Here is an 18169-nt window from a genome sequence, read left to right as displayed (position 1 = left end):
ATATTATTTCTTTCTTAGCCTAATTCCCTAGGCCAACTTCATGGGCAATCACCATAAAATCTGTCGCTTTTTTAGGGTTAGAGTTCATGTTAAACAATAACTGTCTGTTGCCCTTGCAAAATTTGTTTTTAAGACTAAATAAACACAGCTGACATTCTTAAAAGTGTCATTAGTCGCGTGGAACATGCACAAATTGTTCCATGTTTGGTGCACGATCGCAAGATCAGACGATAAATCTGCGGGTCCAATTGATCGAGACTCCTCTGTGCTGCAGCTGTCTGAGAACGGAGGGCTCTGTAAGCGGTCATTGGCTCTGAGGCAGTGGACCCAAAGATCAGCCCCTATCTGGCCTGGTGGCCTTTTGACAGCTGGTACACTTTAATCAGGGGTGGCCAAACTATGGACCTGGGCCAACTGCAGCCCATTTTTAAGTGACCCTTTAGAGAAAGAAAATGGAGGCACTGAGGGAGCCGCTGTAATGGTGCTGACCTGCAGGAAGCAAAGTCTCAGCGCTGGCCCACGGGGTCAAACTATCCAGTCTGACTGCCTTCAGCTCTTAGGCTTTAAGCAGCCTGTTAAAAGGCTGACAGCGGTTGAAAATTGCTATATTTAATGTTGCGCTTGGCCTGAGACTCCTAATATTTTTCTGTACGTGGCCCACAACCAAAATAGTTTGGCCACCCCGACTGAAATGTTCTTTCAACTCCTTCTGGAGTGAAACGCGAAAGACTGCGACTGTTCCGCTATAAGACCTACTAAGTTCCTCTAGTATGTGTTTTTTTAAATTTCAACCTCTTCTAGTAACCAGAGATATTAAAGTAATTCAAATAGATACAGCTAGGTGAAAAAAACCCAAAATAATATGTTTACAAACACATATGGCTAATATAAAAAATATAAAGATAACAACTACTTACCTACATTTATATTCCCCTCCAGTTCGGCGGTCCCATTCAAATGAATGGGGAGATCCAACACGCAGCAGCCATGATGAGCATGAAGATTAGGTGCCAGGTGTGCAGTGTTACTGACTAACATTCAAGGGTGAGCAGTGATGAGCTGAACATTGCCTCATAAAAACAGTGAAGCCTCTGTGAAATGGGTTTTTGTAGTGAATGGGTTTTTTTATGGATGCAATCACCCAACTGAGGGATGACCTGGAAATATTGGAACTGTAGTAAAATACAAAAGTCTGCAGACACTGTGGTTGAAGTAAAAACACAGTGCTGGAGAAACTCAGCAGGTCAAACAGTGTACTTTATGTAGCAAAGATAAAGAACACATAAAGTATATAAAGTTCACTGACTGCAAAAATTGGAATTGTATCCAATCTAGATCATTGTGCTGTATAGCATGGAAACAGGCCCTTTAGGTCCACTCTTCTTATAGCATTCAGCCAGTTATCTGAAGTTTAGGATGTCAAAGGGCATTGATTAAGGAATGTTAAAATCTATTTTGGCTGTGTTGATGATGTAGTCCCCTCTAAACATAACAGAGATTGAATGCTTGTTTTGTGGAGCACCTGGGTTTAGCCTCCAGACACCACCCTGAGCTTCTGTTTGCCTGTCACTTTAATTTTCTATTCTACTCCCCTCTTTAACCTACTCTACCAACACTGGTGCAATGCCAACATGAGCAACACCTCATCTTCTATCTGGGCATGTCGTAGCCTTCTGGACTCAACACTAAATGTTCCAACTTCCTTGCGTCTGTATCAGAGCTGGCCACTCTGCTTCCATCTGTGATGCTATCAATTGTTTTCTCTCCACTAGTACAGTTTGACTTTTGGGCATGTCTCACAGTACTGCAATTCTCCACTGCTACCCTGGAGCCCTTCGGTTACAGGTACTTCCTTTGTCTTATGTACAAATTAATTTACTTTGGAAAATAAAAGTGTTTGGACAAGTAAAATGAAAGCAGAGAAAATGAAAAATAGAGAAATTATATTTGTTTAATATTACTTGAAGAGGAAGTATTCCAAATCCACAATTGTTCAAGATTTGTTCTTAAAATATATGAACAAATGCTACCAACCATATTTACAATGGAACATGATAGCTCAATAAACAAATGAACTTCGATATCTAACGTGATTAACCATCTTTCTTATCTTTGTCTTATTTCCTATCACAAGAAATTATGCCTTAGTTTAAAAAAAACCCCTGAGGAAACCCAACCTTGTCATGGTTAGGTTTTTTTATGGCAGGAATAAAGAGCTTAACCGACAGTGACAGGTTTTGCATCATTGATTGATTCTCTGCCCTTGTAAAATACACTATCTTTCAAGTTGCCCAGAAATGAAAAGAATGGATTAGTCTGACCAGTATATTGCACATAATTTTAGACATAAGACTACTGCATAAACCGCGCATCCTTGTAAGTCTTCCCATGAATGTGATCTGCAACAGAAAGAAATGCTGACTAAGTTAGCTTTGTTTAGTTAACATCTGAAGCTAAAATGAATTTACAACTGCATTAAAAATATTGTTTCAATCCACAAGAGCACATCTGTCACAATGTTGTTAAATCACCTGCTTACAACAGGATTGCAAATATCGCAACGAGGATTGAACATTGAACTCTGCAGCCATAGATTTCACAACAGTGAGTAAACACTTCTGTTGATGAAAATTGATCAGAAACACACAGCTGATCGCTGATTGTATACAAAATTCAAAGAAAAGTTTCAACAGATCTTTGTGAACACACTTCAGGTAATGATGAGGACACACCCAAGAACCCACCACTAAATGTTGGATCCAAGAATAGATGTTTCCAACATGTTGCGGGATGAATATCCCTGGTATCCGGCAGCTATGGGAATGGATAGATGCTGGATGTGAATTTTCCAATTGCTTGAGACTGCATGTTGTGTGACTGGTAAACTAATGGCGAGATGCGCCAATTTTATCTGTTCATTTTTTTTTACCCATTTACTTTGTGCAATTTTTCTGCCGGTTGCTTGAGGCTACCCATTGCTTCAATTCAAGATAACAGGGATTTCACTGTATATGAAAGAAGATACCTGAATATGGAGAAAAGGTAAGCAATGATTTTACATTCTCAGATTGGGGTTAGTTACCAATAAGATCAAGTCACATATTGTCTCCATATTTATCTGAATATTTTAATAAAAGGGCTGCAGCTTGTTTGAACTGTAACACACTTTAGACATTGTAGCAGGTTCACAATAGTATCCGTAAACTAGACTAATTGGCAAGTAGCTGCAAATGTTTGGTCTCCTAAGTACAGATAATAAACACAAAATAAATAAAATCTGATCTTTCAACAGTTACCAGTAGAGTTTGATATTCCACCGTCCTATTGGCATGGGATATCAGAATCAGAATTTATAGTCTTGGAATTCGGTATTTTGCGGTATTCTCGTGATGCAAGCATACATATTACAAACCATCTTACAACACTAAAAAGTATATAACAAAAAATAAAAATAGTGCATGAAAAGACTAAGTATTGAACCAAAGGCACTGCCTTTGGTTCATTAATCATTCAGGAATCTGATGGCAGCAGTAAGAAGCTGCCCTTGTGCCGTTGAGTGCTCATCTTTAGGCTCCTGTACCTCCTTCATGGTAGCAGAGTGAAGTGGGGGGGGGGGGGTCCTTTGAGGATAAAGGCTGATTTTTTAAGACACCATCTCATGTAGATCTCCTCGATGGAGTGAGGTCTGGCACCAGTGATGTCACCGGCTGAGTTAACAACCCTCTCATCTTACTAAATGGTTAACCCCCGATTTTCAGTCTGTGACATTGCTTCTAAATTGTGGAATGGTTAGCGTCACGGCTAGCTAGTGCAGCGCCTGTGACCTGGGTTCGAATTTGGCGCTGCCTGTAATGAGTTTGTACATTCTCCCCGTGAGTGTGGGTTTCCTCCGGGCACTTTAGTTTCCACTCACCCTTCAAAACATACGGAGGTTGTAGGTCAAATGGGTGTAATTGGACATGGTGGACCCATGGGCCAGATGGGTGCCTCACATGAGGCAGCTCAAGAGATGTGAAAACACAATGCTGGAGAAACTCAGCAGGTCAAAAAGTGTTCTTAGTATAGCAAAGATAAAGATACAGCACCAATGTTTTGGGCATGAGCCCTTCATCTAGGTATGGAAAAATGTCAGCAAGTGCGCGAATAAAATGGTGGAGGGGGATAGGAGTAGGGGTAGGGGGGAGGAGCACTGTCCCAAAGGCAGAATCTAATAGGTGGATAAGGGACGGAGGGGCCACCAGAAAGCAAGGGAGGAGGGTTGGCTCTTTGAATGGAGAGGGAAGAGGTGGAGAACTGGAGGAAAGAAGACAAAAAAAGAGTTCCATTTCCAACTGGGTGGCATTAACATTGATTTCTCCAGTTTCTGCTAGCCTATTCTCTATACTCCCTCCCTTCCCTTTATCTTAATACCCAATGTTGAGGAAAAGGGCCAGCATAATCTTATGGAATAGAAGCATGGGTAAGCATCTGACACGTCGAGCATGCTTGGCCATTCAAGAGATGTGCCATTGTCTGCAGACTTTCATGCTTTAATTCTGTTCAAGTGATGTGGCTTGTAAACTAACATGAGCATGGAACATTCTCGAATGCATCAGACAAGCACGAGACCACACACCTATGCTAATTTGCTCATATCAAACCAAGCATCAAGAATCTCCAGTTATATTATTTTGCACCTTTGTGAAATAAATCAAAAATATCCCACACCAGACTTGTTTGGTCCTCAGCACATTAAAGATGGCATCTTTGGTCTGCCTATCAGTAATTGGGATATTTATGTATCAGGCCCTCACAGCACTTACGCAGTTCACAAACATGCTGGAGAAACTCAGCAAGTCACATTGCATCTGCTTTGGGCCTGAGCTCTTTGTCAAGGTATGAGCAAAGAACAGCCTATCTTTTGCCTATAGATTCAGGTGCCTGCCTGTTTTTGTATGACAATAAACTCATTACTCACCATTTATCTGCACCCAAAAATATTAAACTATATCAATGTAACTCTTGAAATTGCATTGAAACACCTGCTATCATCTTTGTTGCTGACAGTTTAAAAACTCGATGTACTCTGAGTTTGGGAAGATATTCCAAACTTTATCCAGAGGGTCTACATGGAAGAGGTTTGCCATAAGGCCCACTTGCCATTCTGAATAAAAACCTGTTCCATATCCATTCCATTCGCCATGTTGCTCCTTCTCAGTCTCACCAGCCAAGGAAAACATACACTCTGCACTACTCTGTCAAGCCCCGTAAGAATTTTGTTCATTGAGTCACTCCTCATTCTTCTGAACTCTGCTAAGTATTGGTGTACCCTGCTTCATCTCACCTCGTAGGACATAGTCCCCTCACACACCCTGAATATGAAACATCCTCTTCTCCATCCACCCTCTTGAGAATTCTGTAAGTTTTATTGATAAAATCACGTCATTTTTAAAAACTGGTGAAGAATGCAGGCCTAATGTCTCCTCATGTGGCAAACCTGTAATTTCACTCCAAGGAATTTTCAATGCACCTTCAAGTATTAAGATGCAGTGATTTATGTTGTTTCGCATGCAGACCAATTCGATCTCTCATACACAGTACAGTGAGCAATCAGTTGATGTGCAGCAAAGCCAGCATACTATTTTTGGGTTCATTCAAGAGTGTGATAATGCTAGGAAAGAAACTGTCCTGGTATTAAGAGATACGTAATTTCATGTTCGTGAATCATCTTCCTAATGGGAAGGGGAGGGAGAATTGATTGTGGCTGGGATGAGATGAATCTTTTAACATGTTGGTTGCTCTTCCTAGATAGAGATGGAGTCGGATGAGTCAGAGGCAGTGGTGTGTGATGGACTGACACACATTTAGAACTTTTTGCAGTTTCTTGTGGTTTTGGTGGAGAAGTTCCCATAATCACACAGCGATGAACCCAGATAGGATGTTTTCCATGATGCACATTCTTGGCCATTGCATTGATGTGGGTGGACCAGGTGAAGTCACTGGAGATATTTAGACAAAGCTGTCTGTTATCACCTCCTCAGTACTATTGATATATTCCACTGGGGCAAACACCCTTGTCATTACAGTCTGCCCATGCTGATGAGTGAAATGAGTATAAAGATACAGTCTCTTTGACTGTCAATCTGAACCTATCCTCCTTTTCTGTGTTGTATATGTTCTTGACCATTAATCTCACTTAAAGCCACTCACAGGTTTCATCAGGCCATCATGATCTACTCTGTTAGACAACTCGGAAACAATGACCATCAAGTTCCAACTTTTCCAATCCCATTCATCTCGACTTGGTCCGTAGCCACATATAAAGTGATTGCAGTTAAAACACACAGTAAATGCTAGAGGAGCTCAGTCAGTTTTGCAATGTCCAGAGGAGGTTAATATGGTAAATGCTGGAGGTACTCAGCCTTCTCTGGAAGCTGCATTTACTGCATTTTTTTGTGCCTTTGCGATTCAAGGACTCATCCAGATTTTTTACAAAAGGAGTGATAGTCAGAAATCTATGCAGTTCCCTTCAGTCCAATGTATCCATGTCAACCAGATTGTCCATACAACCTCGTCCCACTTGCTTGTGTTTGGCCCATATTCCTCCATACATTTCTTAATACCTGTCCAAGCAACTATTAAGGGTGTACCTCGCTCTCCAACGTCCTCTGGCAGCTCATTTCATGTGCCCACCATCCCCTATATAAAACATTGCTGCTCTGAGAAGATCCCATTTAAATGTTTCCCTTCTCAGTCTGTGCCTTCTCGTTTTGGATTCCCCTATCTTGGGAAAAAGGCTGACACCATTCACCTTATAAGATCACTCCTCAGGCTCCTACACTAAAATGTCTCAGCCTGTCCAGCCTCAAATTCTCCAGCTGGGTAATATGCTCATTAATCTTTTCTGTATCCTTTCCAGCTGAATGACATCTTTCTTGAGCCAGAGTGACTGGAATTGCACATAATACTCCAAATGTAACCTTCCCAATGTCTGGTACAGCTGAAATATGGTGTTCTATTCTCTGTCCTCACTGCCCTGACCAATGAAGGTAAGCATGCCAAACACCTTCACCACCATGTCACCATGTACCCGAATGCCTAGAAATCTATGTTCTACGGCCTCCCATTTACTGTTTAAATCCTGCCTGGCTTGACTTAAAAGGCAACACATCACATTTGTCCAAGTTAAATTCCACGTCTGCCTCTTTGGTTGAGCGCAATCCTATAATGATCCCAGATTCTCTTCCTCACTGTCCACCAGCAGTTTGATGTCATCAGCAAATTTGTGAATCATGTTAATAATCATCCAAATCGTTAATATCGATGAGATCACCTTTTCTGGCAGATTGTCTTAAATCTGTTATTCTTCATCATAAACTAATGCCTCTGGGATACATCAACCATGGGGCAAAATTTCTCATGACCTATCTTATCTCCATTTCTCATAATTTTGTGTGCCTCAATCAGCTTCTCCAGAGCCTCTCTGCTCCAGGAAATTAGTAGCTCAGTTCCAGGCCCTTCTGGCCCACCAGCCGTGCTGCCCTATTACCCCAATTAACCTATAACCTCGGTTCTTTTGAGCACTGTGGGAGGGAACAGAGCACGTGGATGAAACTCACGCAGTCACGAGAAGCTCCATACAGACAGCGCCGGATTCAACCCGGGTCACTGGTGCTGTAATAGTGTTGTGCCGATTGTGCCACCCTATAAACCCAGCTTAAACAAACTCCCCTCAGTAATGAAATATTTCATCACAGGCAAGAAATATTTTATCCTGTTGAACCTTTTCTGCATCCTCTTCAGTGCCATCATGACCTTCCTACACTGCCGTGAGCAGAAATGAATACAATATTCCATTTTGTTTGAAGCCTTCCTGGCTCTTAAACTAGAAGGCCTGGTGAACAAAAGCAAACAACCAGTTGCACTTATTTCACCACCCTACTGCTTACCTTCAGGGATCTTTGTCTGTTTGTTCCTCAATAGTCCCTGGGGCCCTACTATTCATCATACATGTCTATTTGACCACTGAACACTATTATATATCATCATATAATTTGGTTAAGAGTCACAACTAGGCATTTCCCCACTTTCCTATCTTAATGTGTAAGATATCAGTTTATGAGGGAATGAGAGTTTAGAAGTACAATGCAGATTCTTGCTTGCTGTAGCTACACAGGAACATAAAATATATTAACAATACATATGCTGTATATTAAATTAACACAATGCAAGAGAGAAAAAAGATAATTAATATAAAAGGAGAGCTAAATAGTCACAGTTGCACAAGTGCACATAAAATGTGCTGTTACAATGGAGCAGATAGATCTTTGGTTGTCTCAGAGCAGTGCTATCGTTGGAATAAATTTTAAATTTCAACTTGCAGCATTGTAACAAACTCATTCAGCCCATGAGTCCATGCTCCCCAATTGACCTACAACCTCGGTACCTTTTTTGAATGGTGGGAGGAAACGGAGTACTCGGAGGAAACCCACGCAGACACGAGAAAAGCATATAAAAACTCCTTACAGACAATGCCGGATTTGAACCTCGGTCACTGGCACAGTTACAGCATTGCACTAACCATTACCCTAACCATGTACAGGGAGATTCAAGAAATTAGAAATTGAAGTTGAAGTAAAGAAAAATAGTGGGGAGGTCATGAAGCATATAAGGATAACTGAGGAGGTAGTGATGGCTGTGTTGAAAAAGATAAAGGTGGATAAATCTCCGGGACCGGACAAAATATTCCCAAGAACACTCAGGGAGGCTTGTGGACAGATAGTGGGGCCATTAACAGAGATATTTAGGATGTCACTGGTCACAGGGGTAGTGCCAAAGGATTGGAGGGTGGCGCATGTGGTTCCGCTGTTTAAGAAGGGGTCCAAATGTAAACCTGGGAATTATAGGCCCGTGAGTCTGATGTCTGTGGTGGATAAGTTGATGGAAAGTGTTCTGAGGGATGGTATTTACATGGTACAGGGATTGATAGGGAGTAATCAGCATGGTTTTGTCAGGGGTAGATCATGCTTGACAAACCTGATTTGAGTTTTTCGAGGAGGTTACAAAAAAGGTTGATGAAGGGAAAGCTGTGGATGTTGTCTATTTAGACTTTAGTAAAGCTTTTGACAAAGTTCCCCACAGGAGGTTAGGAAAAAAGGTGGAGGCATTAGGTATAAATAAGGAGGTAGTGCAATGGATTCAGCAATGGTTGGATGGAAGGTGTCAGAGAGTAGTGGTGGAAAATTGTTTGTCCAATTGGAGGCCGGTGACTAGTGGAGTTCCTCAGGAATCGGTCCTGGGTCCACTATTGTTTGTTACATATATATTAACGATCTGGAAGTTGGGGTGGAGAATTGGATAAGCAAGTTTGTGGATGATACAAAGATTGGTGGTGTTGTGGACAGTGAGGAAGATTACTGTAGATTAAAAGGTGATTTAGGAAGGCTGGAGGTGTGGGCTGAGAAATGGCTGATGGAATTTAATACAGATAAGTGTGAGGTGTTACATTTTGGAAAGGCAAATCTAAATAGGTCATATGCATTAAATGGTAGGCTATTGAGATGTGCAGAGCAACAAAGGGATTTAGGAGTGATGGTAAATAGTACCCTCAGGGCTGATACTCAGGTAGATGGTGTGGTGAAGAAGGCATTTGGAATGTTGGCCTTCATAAATCGGAGTATTGAATTCAAGAGTAGGGAGGTTATGATGAAATTGTACAAGGCATTGGTGAGGCCAAATTTGGCGTACTGTGTACAGTTTTGGTCACCAAATTATAGGAAAGATATAAACAAAATAGAGAGAGTACAGAGAAGGTTCACGAGAATGTTGACAGGATTTCAAGCTTTGAGTTACAGGGAAAGGTTGTGCAGACTGGGGCTTTTTTCTCTGGAGCGTAGAAGATTGAGGAGGACTTGATAGAGGTGTTTAAGATTTTAAAAGGGACAGACAGAGTAAATGTGGATAGGCTTTTTCAATTAAGAGTGGGGGAGATTCAAACTAGAGGGCATGGTTTAAGATTGAAGGGGGAAAATTATAAAGGGAACATGAGGGGAAATTTCTTGACGCAATGGGTGGTAGGGATGTGGAATGAGCTTCCGGCAGACGTAGTTGAGGCGGGATCATTGTTTACATTTTAGACTGGATAGTTACATGGAGAGGAGAGGACTGGAGGGGTATGGACTGGGTGCTGGTCAGTGGGACTAGGAGGGTGGGAATTTGTTACGGCATGGACTAGTAGGGCCAAACTGGCCTGTTCTGTGCTGTAAGTGGTTATATGGTTAAAAGTATTCTTGAACCAACAGTCTTTAGGCTTCTGATGTTGGTTGCCATCTTCAGCAGTATCTCACATCAATGTCTTCAGTGGATGGAGGTCAGTTCCCGTAAAGAACTTGGCCAGGTCTGCCACATTCTGCAGCCTGTGAACTTTTGTGTGATCTTGTTGTCTAAAAGCAAAGCTTAGATTAAACTATTTTAGTTATGTAATTTTATTACACTAAAACCATTACTACAATAACATATTGGGTGAATTATGAAGTTAAATTTAAATGCAAGCTGGATATTATTTAGTTAAGTTTTCTTTGAATTAGTTTTGTGAAAGAGACTGACCAGTTTATTTCTATTGTACTTGGAGAATTTGGGGATTTTAAATCAATATCAAGTTAGCAAAATTAAAATGAAAAATTATTCAAAATGAAAGTCCTTCAATAAGAATCACACACGCCCAACTTTGATTAAAGATATCAATCCAACTAATACTAATTTAATTATAGGTCTGACGTCGTTGGTGGGTAAATTAATGGAAAGTGTTCTAAGAGATGGTAGATACAACTATTTGGAAAAACAAGGGGTTAATTTGGAATAGTCAGCATGGTTTTGTATTTGTAGATCACGTCTAACAAATCTTATAGAGTTTTTCGAGGAATTTACTAAAAAGGTTAATGAGGGGAAGGCGGTGGATGTTGTCTATTTGGACTTCAGTAAGGCTTTTGATAAGGTTGCCCATAAGAAGTTAGTAAAGAAGGTGGAAGCATTAGGTATTAATGATGAAGTAATGAGATAGATTCAACAATGGTTGGATGGGAGATGCCAGAGAGTAGTGGTGGAAAATTGTTTGTCAAATTGGAGCCCAGTGATGAGTGGAGTGACTTAGGGTTCGGTACTGGGTCCACTGCTGTTTGTCATATATATTAATGATCTAGATAATATGGTGGCAAATTCCATTAGTAAATTTGCAGAGGATACAAAGGTTGGTGGTGTTGTGGAGAGTGAGGAAGATTATGAAATCTTACAGCATGATATAGGACAGTTAGAGAGTGGGCTGAAAGATGGCAGATCATGTGAGATGCTATATTTTGGTAGGACTAATCAAAATAGGTGATACACATTAAATGGTAGACAATTGAGGAGTGCAGTGGATCTAAGGGATTTAGGAGTCATGGTACATAATTCCCTGAAAGTTAAATCACATGCAGAGAGGATGGTGATGAAGGCATGTTGGCTTTCATAAATCAGAGTGTAGAACAGAGGAGTTGGAGTGTTATGTTGAAATTACATAAGGCATTAGTGAGGCCAAATTTGAAATACTGTGTGCAGTTTTGGTCACCAAATTACAGGAAGGATATAAACAGAAGAGACAGAGAGTGCAGAGGAAGATAACGAAAATGTTGCCGGGGTTTCAGGGTTTGAGTTACAGGGAAAGGTTGAGAAGGTTGGGACTTTATGCCCTGGAGTGTAGATTGAGGGGTGATTTGATAGAGTATTCAAAATTATAAGGTGGTAAAGAAAGAGTCAATGTGGATAGGCTTTATTCCATTGAGAGTGGCAGAGATTCAAACAAGAGGACATGGTTTGAGAATAAAAGGGAAAAGTTTAGGGGAAACATGAGGGGGTATGTCTTCATGCAGAAGGTGGTGGGGGTGTGGAATGAACTTCCGGCAGTTGTGGAAGAAGCGAGATCAATGTTAATATTTAAGGAAATGTTGGATAGGTGCATAGACGGGAGAGGTATGGAGGGTTATGGGGTGAATGTGGATCAGTGGGATTAGGTGGGAGAAGATATTTGGCACGGACTAGTAGGGCAGAACTGGCCTGTTTCTGTGCTGTACATTGTTATATAAAATCCCCAAACTTCCCCTTCTTCCTCCAAAGTAAAGAATCAGAAATTATGAGATGGTGATGTGAGACTCACCATCTCCCTACTGACACAAGAACTATAATACCACACTGTATGCATAATTTAAATTTAATTCCAGCATCTGCAGTCTCCTGCAAACGCTACACTGATTAAAAAGTCACAATTCTGCTTGAGTATATTTTGAACAGAACTTGCTTTGGCCTTTTGAGTTTCAGAAGGTGGTCGTTCATACTTAGAGGGATTAAAAAAACATTCCTTGCATACTCAATTTTAAGCACTTTGTTAGAGTATTTTTTAATTAATTATTGATGGAGATTCATGGAGAAAAAGGTTAAAGATCAAAACAGCCACTTGTGGTGATACAACCACTATATTGGTCGCACTCCTACTGGCTGACTGCAGGGGGACAACCAATGAACTTGCAGGTAAGCCCCTTCCTAAACCAGATGGGTACATTGAACCATAGGCTACTCAGATCTGGTGTTCTACTTTAAGCTGATTGAAGCCTGTAGTACAGCCTTCTCGAGTTTTGTGTTTGTTTGCTGCACCACAATTTAATCAGCCTAAAATCTGAGGACTATGGAAAGATTCCTCACCCTTGAAAGGCTGGACATAGACACTCAGCACCTGGAGGTTCCAGCATACTTCGAGATGTGGAAGCATGCAATCGAGGTGATCATCCACAACAAGCAGGGGTCATCAATACGAACCAAAAAAGCACATGGCCCTTCATACCAAGCTGGGCCCCCATGTTTTCCAGGCCATCAGAGATTGCAGAGACTTTGAGCCTACAATGGTCACCCTGGAAGGTATGTACTGATCCCCAACAAATATACTCTCTGCCCGGTACTCATCAGAGTAGAGTAGCCAGGTGAGGTGGCTGATGCTTTCCTGAGGGCTCTACGAGAGCTAGCATACCTGTGCACCCTTGAAGATGGCATGACTGCTGGGGAAGTGGAGTGGCTCGTCCGCGATGGATGCGTGCGAGGGCGGCGGTCGAGAGCAACCCGACAGAGACTGTTGGAGGAGAACAATCAGGATCTTGGAAGTGATCTGCTCCCTAGAAGTTGCAGCTCTCCATGTGGAGATCTTTGATGCTCGCCTCCCCACTCACCAGCCTGGCCGACGACAGCAGCAGTCACTGAAGGGACAATCGCCGCCACCGACACCAGCTGCAGCTGAATGTACTGTGGGTCCTGGTTTGAGTCAGACAGGTGCTCCCGCAAGAACCGCCCCGTGAGGAACCCGCACTGCTTCTGATGCATGAAGAAAGGCCTCTTCACTAAAGTGTGCTTCTTCAAACCTACCGGGAGCACTGCATCCTTCTGTGACCATCCAGGAGCACCTCCCAACTCCCTGAACCCTCCATGTGCGAGTGCCAGGTGTCGCCATTACCCTGCCCGTCGCTTCTGCCCACACTGTCACTTCCAGCCCAGCCGTCGAATCACGCTACCGCCTTGTGCTCACCACGGGTGCCACCATCTTTCGCCACCCAACCTCCGCCCACACCGATGATGTCACTTCTGGTTGGATCCGCCCGCACGGATGACATCACTTCCGGCCAGGCCACCGTGCCGAGCCAAGCCACATGCGTCCCCTTGGTGCCGCCATCATGGGCTAGCCAACTCCCCAGCTGCACTGACCCATGCCACCCTGGCACGCCAACCAGACATCGTGGTCAACATGTGCAATCGTCGCACCCCACGCTTCAAAGGCCACCCACCGGCTGCTTACTTCAACCGTCAGGGAACAGTGACTCGGACCCCAAGGTAGTCCAAGCATCCGCCACGCTGACGGAGGGCATTCCCCACAGAGTCTGGCACTCAATGATGGACATTGCTGTCAACTGGAAGGTACAAAATGCCTGTTTGATAGCATTAGTAATGAGAGCTTTGTGCACCCAAATGTAGTCCGGACAATGAAACTCAGGATGTACCCTGCACATTTCCACATCACTTTTGCACCCCAGAGCCACTTGATCATGGCACAAGGGTGCTGCTCAATGAACTTGACAGTGGGGGGGGGGGGGCGAAGACATACCAAGGGTTCAGGCTACTGGTCAAGCCCAAGTTCTGTGCCTTTATCAAGGCCGAGGTGAAACGGCTCCTGGCGGAGAGAGTTATAGACCCAGCCATAGCACCTGGACAGCTGAGGAGCTAGTAGTAAAAGGGGACAGCAAACTGAGGATGGTCAATAATTATAGCCAGACCATCAACCGGTACACCCAGCTGGACGCCTACCCTCTGCCCCGAATCACTGATACGGTCAGTGATTTAGCCCAGTACCAGATCTTTTCCACCATTGACCTGAAGTCAGTCTACCACCATTCATGCCTCTTGTAGATGCCTTTGATGGCAGAGGTGTTAAACCTCACCTATAACAGGGAGAAGTGCGTGTTCAGCACCGCCCACATTGCCATCCTGGATTGCATGGTGGAGGGAGCTCCGGAAGCTTCGCCATTTTCATTTCCTTTAAGGAGGGAAGCTGGAGCATGCTTTAGAAGGAGAGAAGTGCTGAGGGATAGTGGGGGTGAGGTGGAGGTTATGGTTGTCTTGGCTTGATGACCACGTAGAGAAGAAGAGCAGCAGCTTGTCTCAATCACAGTGATACTTCCATTAGCTCCTTGCATTTGACGATGATGGAGAGGACAGAATACATGGGAATCAGGAAGAGACTGGATGCAGATTTGGAGATCACTTTGTTGAGCACCTTTGCTCTGTCCGCCACAATAGCGTAGATCTCCCAGTGGCCACCCATTTCTATTCCCTGCCTCATTCCCTTGCTGACATGCCCGCCCATGCTCTCATGTCCTGAGACCACGCACAAATGGAGAAACAAAACCTTATCTTCCATCTGAGCACCTTCCAACCAGATGGCATTAATAGTGACTTCTCTCATTTCCATTAACACACCCCTCCCCCCCATTCTTCCTCCTGTCACCTTTCTCTCTCTCTCTCTTTCTTTGTATGTCATCGAAGATTCTCAAAAACTTTTACAGGTGTACCGTGGAGAGAATTTTGGCTGGCTGCATCACTTGAGGTGCCAATGCTCAGGACAAGAAAGATCTCCGGAGGGTTATTAACTCAGCCTGCGACATCACAGGCACCAGATTTCACTTCATCAAGGGCATCTACAGGAGGTGGTGTCTTAAAAAAGCAGCCTCTATCCTCAAGGACCCCCACCACCCAGGCCACACCCTCTTCACTCTGCAACTATGGGGAGAAGGTACAGGAGCCAAAGGACGAGTACTCAACGGCACAAGGACGGCTTCTTCCCTGCTGCCGTCAGATTCCTGAACAATCGATGAACCAAAGGCACTGCCTTACTTTTCATACACTCTTTTAAAAAAATTATTTTTGAAAGGTGGTTTATATAAATGTTTGCTCTGTGACGCTGCCCCAAAACAACAAATTTTGTGACTTGTTCTCGACAATAAATTCTGATTCTCTCTTCCCTCTGAGACAGAGATATCATATCCAATTAACACCTGATGGTGGTCTGGATTCCTCCCCCTCCCATTCTTTGGTCTTTAGTCTGACGCCTTCCCATTCTTTGCTTATACATTGAAGAAGGACTCAGGGCTGAAATGGCAATACATCTTTACCTCCTATGGGCGCTGTGAGACTGGCAGAGTTCCTCCAGCAATTCTGTGGGTTTTTACTGCAGACTTTCGTGTTTCATAGTGGTTGGCAATGTAAAGAACAAAAATATGGAAACATTACTCCTTTTGTGATAACATTTTAATGCAACACAATATAGTTACATACAATAATGACCTTAGTAATGAGCTCAAGAACATCTTTCAGGGAAATGAGAGCATGCAATTACGATGCAGTGGCCAGAGAACCAACTTCACAGGGCAGCAAGGTGGCTTTCAAGATGAACTTCCATAGGGATATACAACTTGTTGAATGAGCAAGGTGAAACAGCTCAGGATGCTACTTGCAGAAAAGGAGGCACAAAGGGGTCTTTCAGTAAACACCTAGAGAGATCCCATTAGTAACAGAAAGGTGAACCAAGGGCAGTTCAAGAGTAAAGGAGAGAAAAGAGAAATGGGAGGACAAGAAGGAGAGGCAAAGATAAAGCAAAGGTCAACTTACACCACATAGACCCAAGTGTCAACATATCTGTGGAGACCATCACCAGATAGGTGCTTTGAGTTATCTCCACTGTTAAAGCACCCGCTAACCATTAATTTGGAATGGTTTTGTCTTATGATACAAATATCAAACTATTAAAAAATTAATTACAGCATTGTAGAAGCAGATCCCAGCCATTTAAAACTGTGGTGCTCAATTGGACCCAAATTAACCTACAACCCCTGTAGGTTTTTGGATGGAGGGAGGAAAATGGAGCACCCAGAAAAACTCATGCAGACACAAGGAGACTGTACAAACTCCTTACAGACGGCCCCAGATTTGAACCCTATTCTCTGGCACTATAAGAGCATTGCACTAACCTCTACGTTAAACGTGCCACCCCAATGAAACTCGAACAACAATGACCAAAATTTCAGCATTGTGTAAGGTATAATGAAATATAATTAATAATATCACTGGCAACATTCAGGTAGTAGAACACGGATTTTTTAATGTAAATCATTTTGTGACCTCTGAACATCCCAAAGTATTTCAGAACCAATGAAATGTTTAAGGAATTGCAAGTCCCATAGAGTAATAACCTTTATGTCAGTCTCAGGGGTGGGGGGGGGGGGGGTGGGAGGGCTGGGGGGCAGTCCTTCAATTTTGCATTTGTTATCCTCTGCATTTGATGTGTGATTTCCTGGTGCCATTATTTTAACCTTGTGTAATATAATAGTCTACATTGCAATCCAAAATATGCCATTGGCTCTGAAGTGCTTTGGGATGTCCAAAAGTCACGATAAAATCAGCATAAACATTTCCTTGTTCTAAAGTATAAATATCACTGATGATTTCAGGAAATTCATATTTACCATGAAGAATTTTATTTTATTTTATAATTTTTTTTATTTCCACAAGTTAGCCTATAAGAGACCGAGTTGTCAGGGACTGTACTCACGGGAATTTAGAATGAGAGGGGATTTTATAGAAGCCAATAAAATTATGAAAGCCATAGGTAAGATAGATGTAGTTAAGTTGTTCCCATAGGTGAGAGAGACCAGAACTAGGGGACATAGCCTCAAGATCAAGGGTAGTAGATTTAGGACAGAGTGGAGGAGGAACTGGTTTTCCCAGAGGATGGCGAATCTGTGGAATTCACTTCTCATTGAAGCAGGAGAGGTGACTCAGTAAACATATTTAAAGCAAAGTTGGATAGATTTTTTACAGTAGGGGAATTAAGGGATATGGGGAAAAGGCAGGTAGGTGGAGATGAGCCAATCTCGAAAGGCCACTGGCCTACTCCTGCTCCTCTTTCTTATGTTCTTAAACTCTTATATAAATGATATTTATTCCAACCAAGCCAAACAAATTGAGCATTCTAACTATGTTTTGGTTACCAAGTCACATGGGGGGAAATTAATTTTGGGCTGCCACTTCCTTTATTATTTCCTTTGAACATGAGAGAACTTTTGGACTTTTATGTTAGTTTTCACATCAATATTTATAAAATACTCAGAAATATCAAGTCACAAGGATGCACTTTTCCTTAACTTGAATTTTGTTACATTGTCAGAAAAGCAGTTACTGCAGTTCCTGAGAAGACTGAAGCGGGCAATGCTACCAGAAACCATCATGTCAACCTTCTACAGTGTGGTACAGTTGATGCAGAGAAAAGGATTGGAGGTCAATCCACAGGATAATAACAGTGGGAGACAGAATCACTGGAGACTCGCTCGCCCCATCAATGTGACCTATCGATGCCTGAAGAGGGAACACAAGAATCATTGAGGTCCCCTTCCATCCTGCACACAGCATCTTTCAGCTACTCACACTGGGAATGAGATACAGGAGAAACAGCATCTTCCCATGGGCAGTGAGAATGCTGAACAACCAAAGGAACTGCTCACTCTAACTACCTGGGATTCTCATATTCATGAAAAATATTTATTTTATCTGTATTGATGAAATCCTTGTC

At 42.6% G+C, this 18169-nt stretch overlaps 1 long non-coding RNA gene across 4 annotated transcripts in view; it reads left to right on the top strand.

Moving 5' to 3' along the window:
* The first annotated feature begins 248 nt into the window (after window positions 1-248).
* Window positions 249-18169, top strand: part of LOC138743183 (uncharacterized) — an 18397-nt gene continuing 476 nt past the window's right edge. Inside the window, exons 1-3 of one of the 4 annotated variants that reach the window (XR_011344694.1) lie at window positions 271-371; window positions 940-3042; window positions 17768-18169. The exon at window positions 17768-18169 is cut by the window's right edge and continues 476 nt beyond it. This is a non-coding gene — a long non-coding RNA (uncharacterized lncRNA). Of the gene's footprint in view, window positions 3043-6898; window positions 7029-17767 lie in introns of all 4 variants that reach the window. The other 3 variants (XR_011344696.1, XR_011344695.1, XR_011344693.1) reach the window with 3 other exon arrangements.

Source organism: Narcine bancroftii, chromosome 9, assembly GCF_036971445.1.
Source record: "Narcine bancroftii isolate sNarBan1 chromosome 9, sNarBan1.hap1, whole genome shotgun sequence".
NCBI lineage: Eukaryota > Metazoa > Chordata > Chondrichthyes > Torpediniformes > Narcinidae > Narcine > Narcine bancroftii.
The sequence above is the reverse complement of the archived record's forward strand: the minus strand, read 5'-3'. Positions and strand labels throughout refer to the sequence as shown.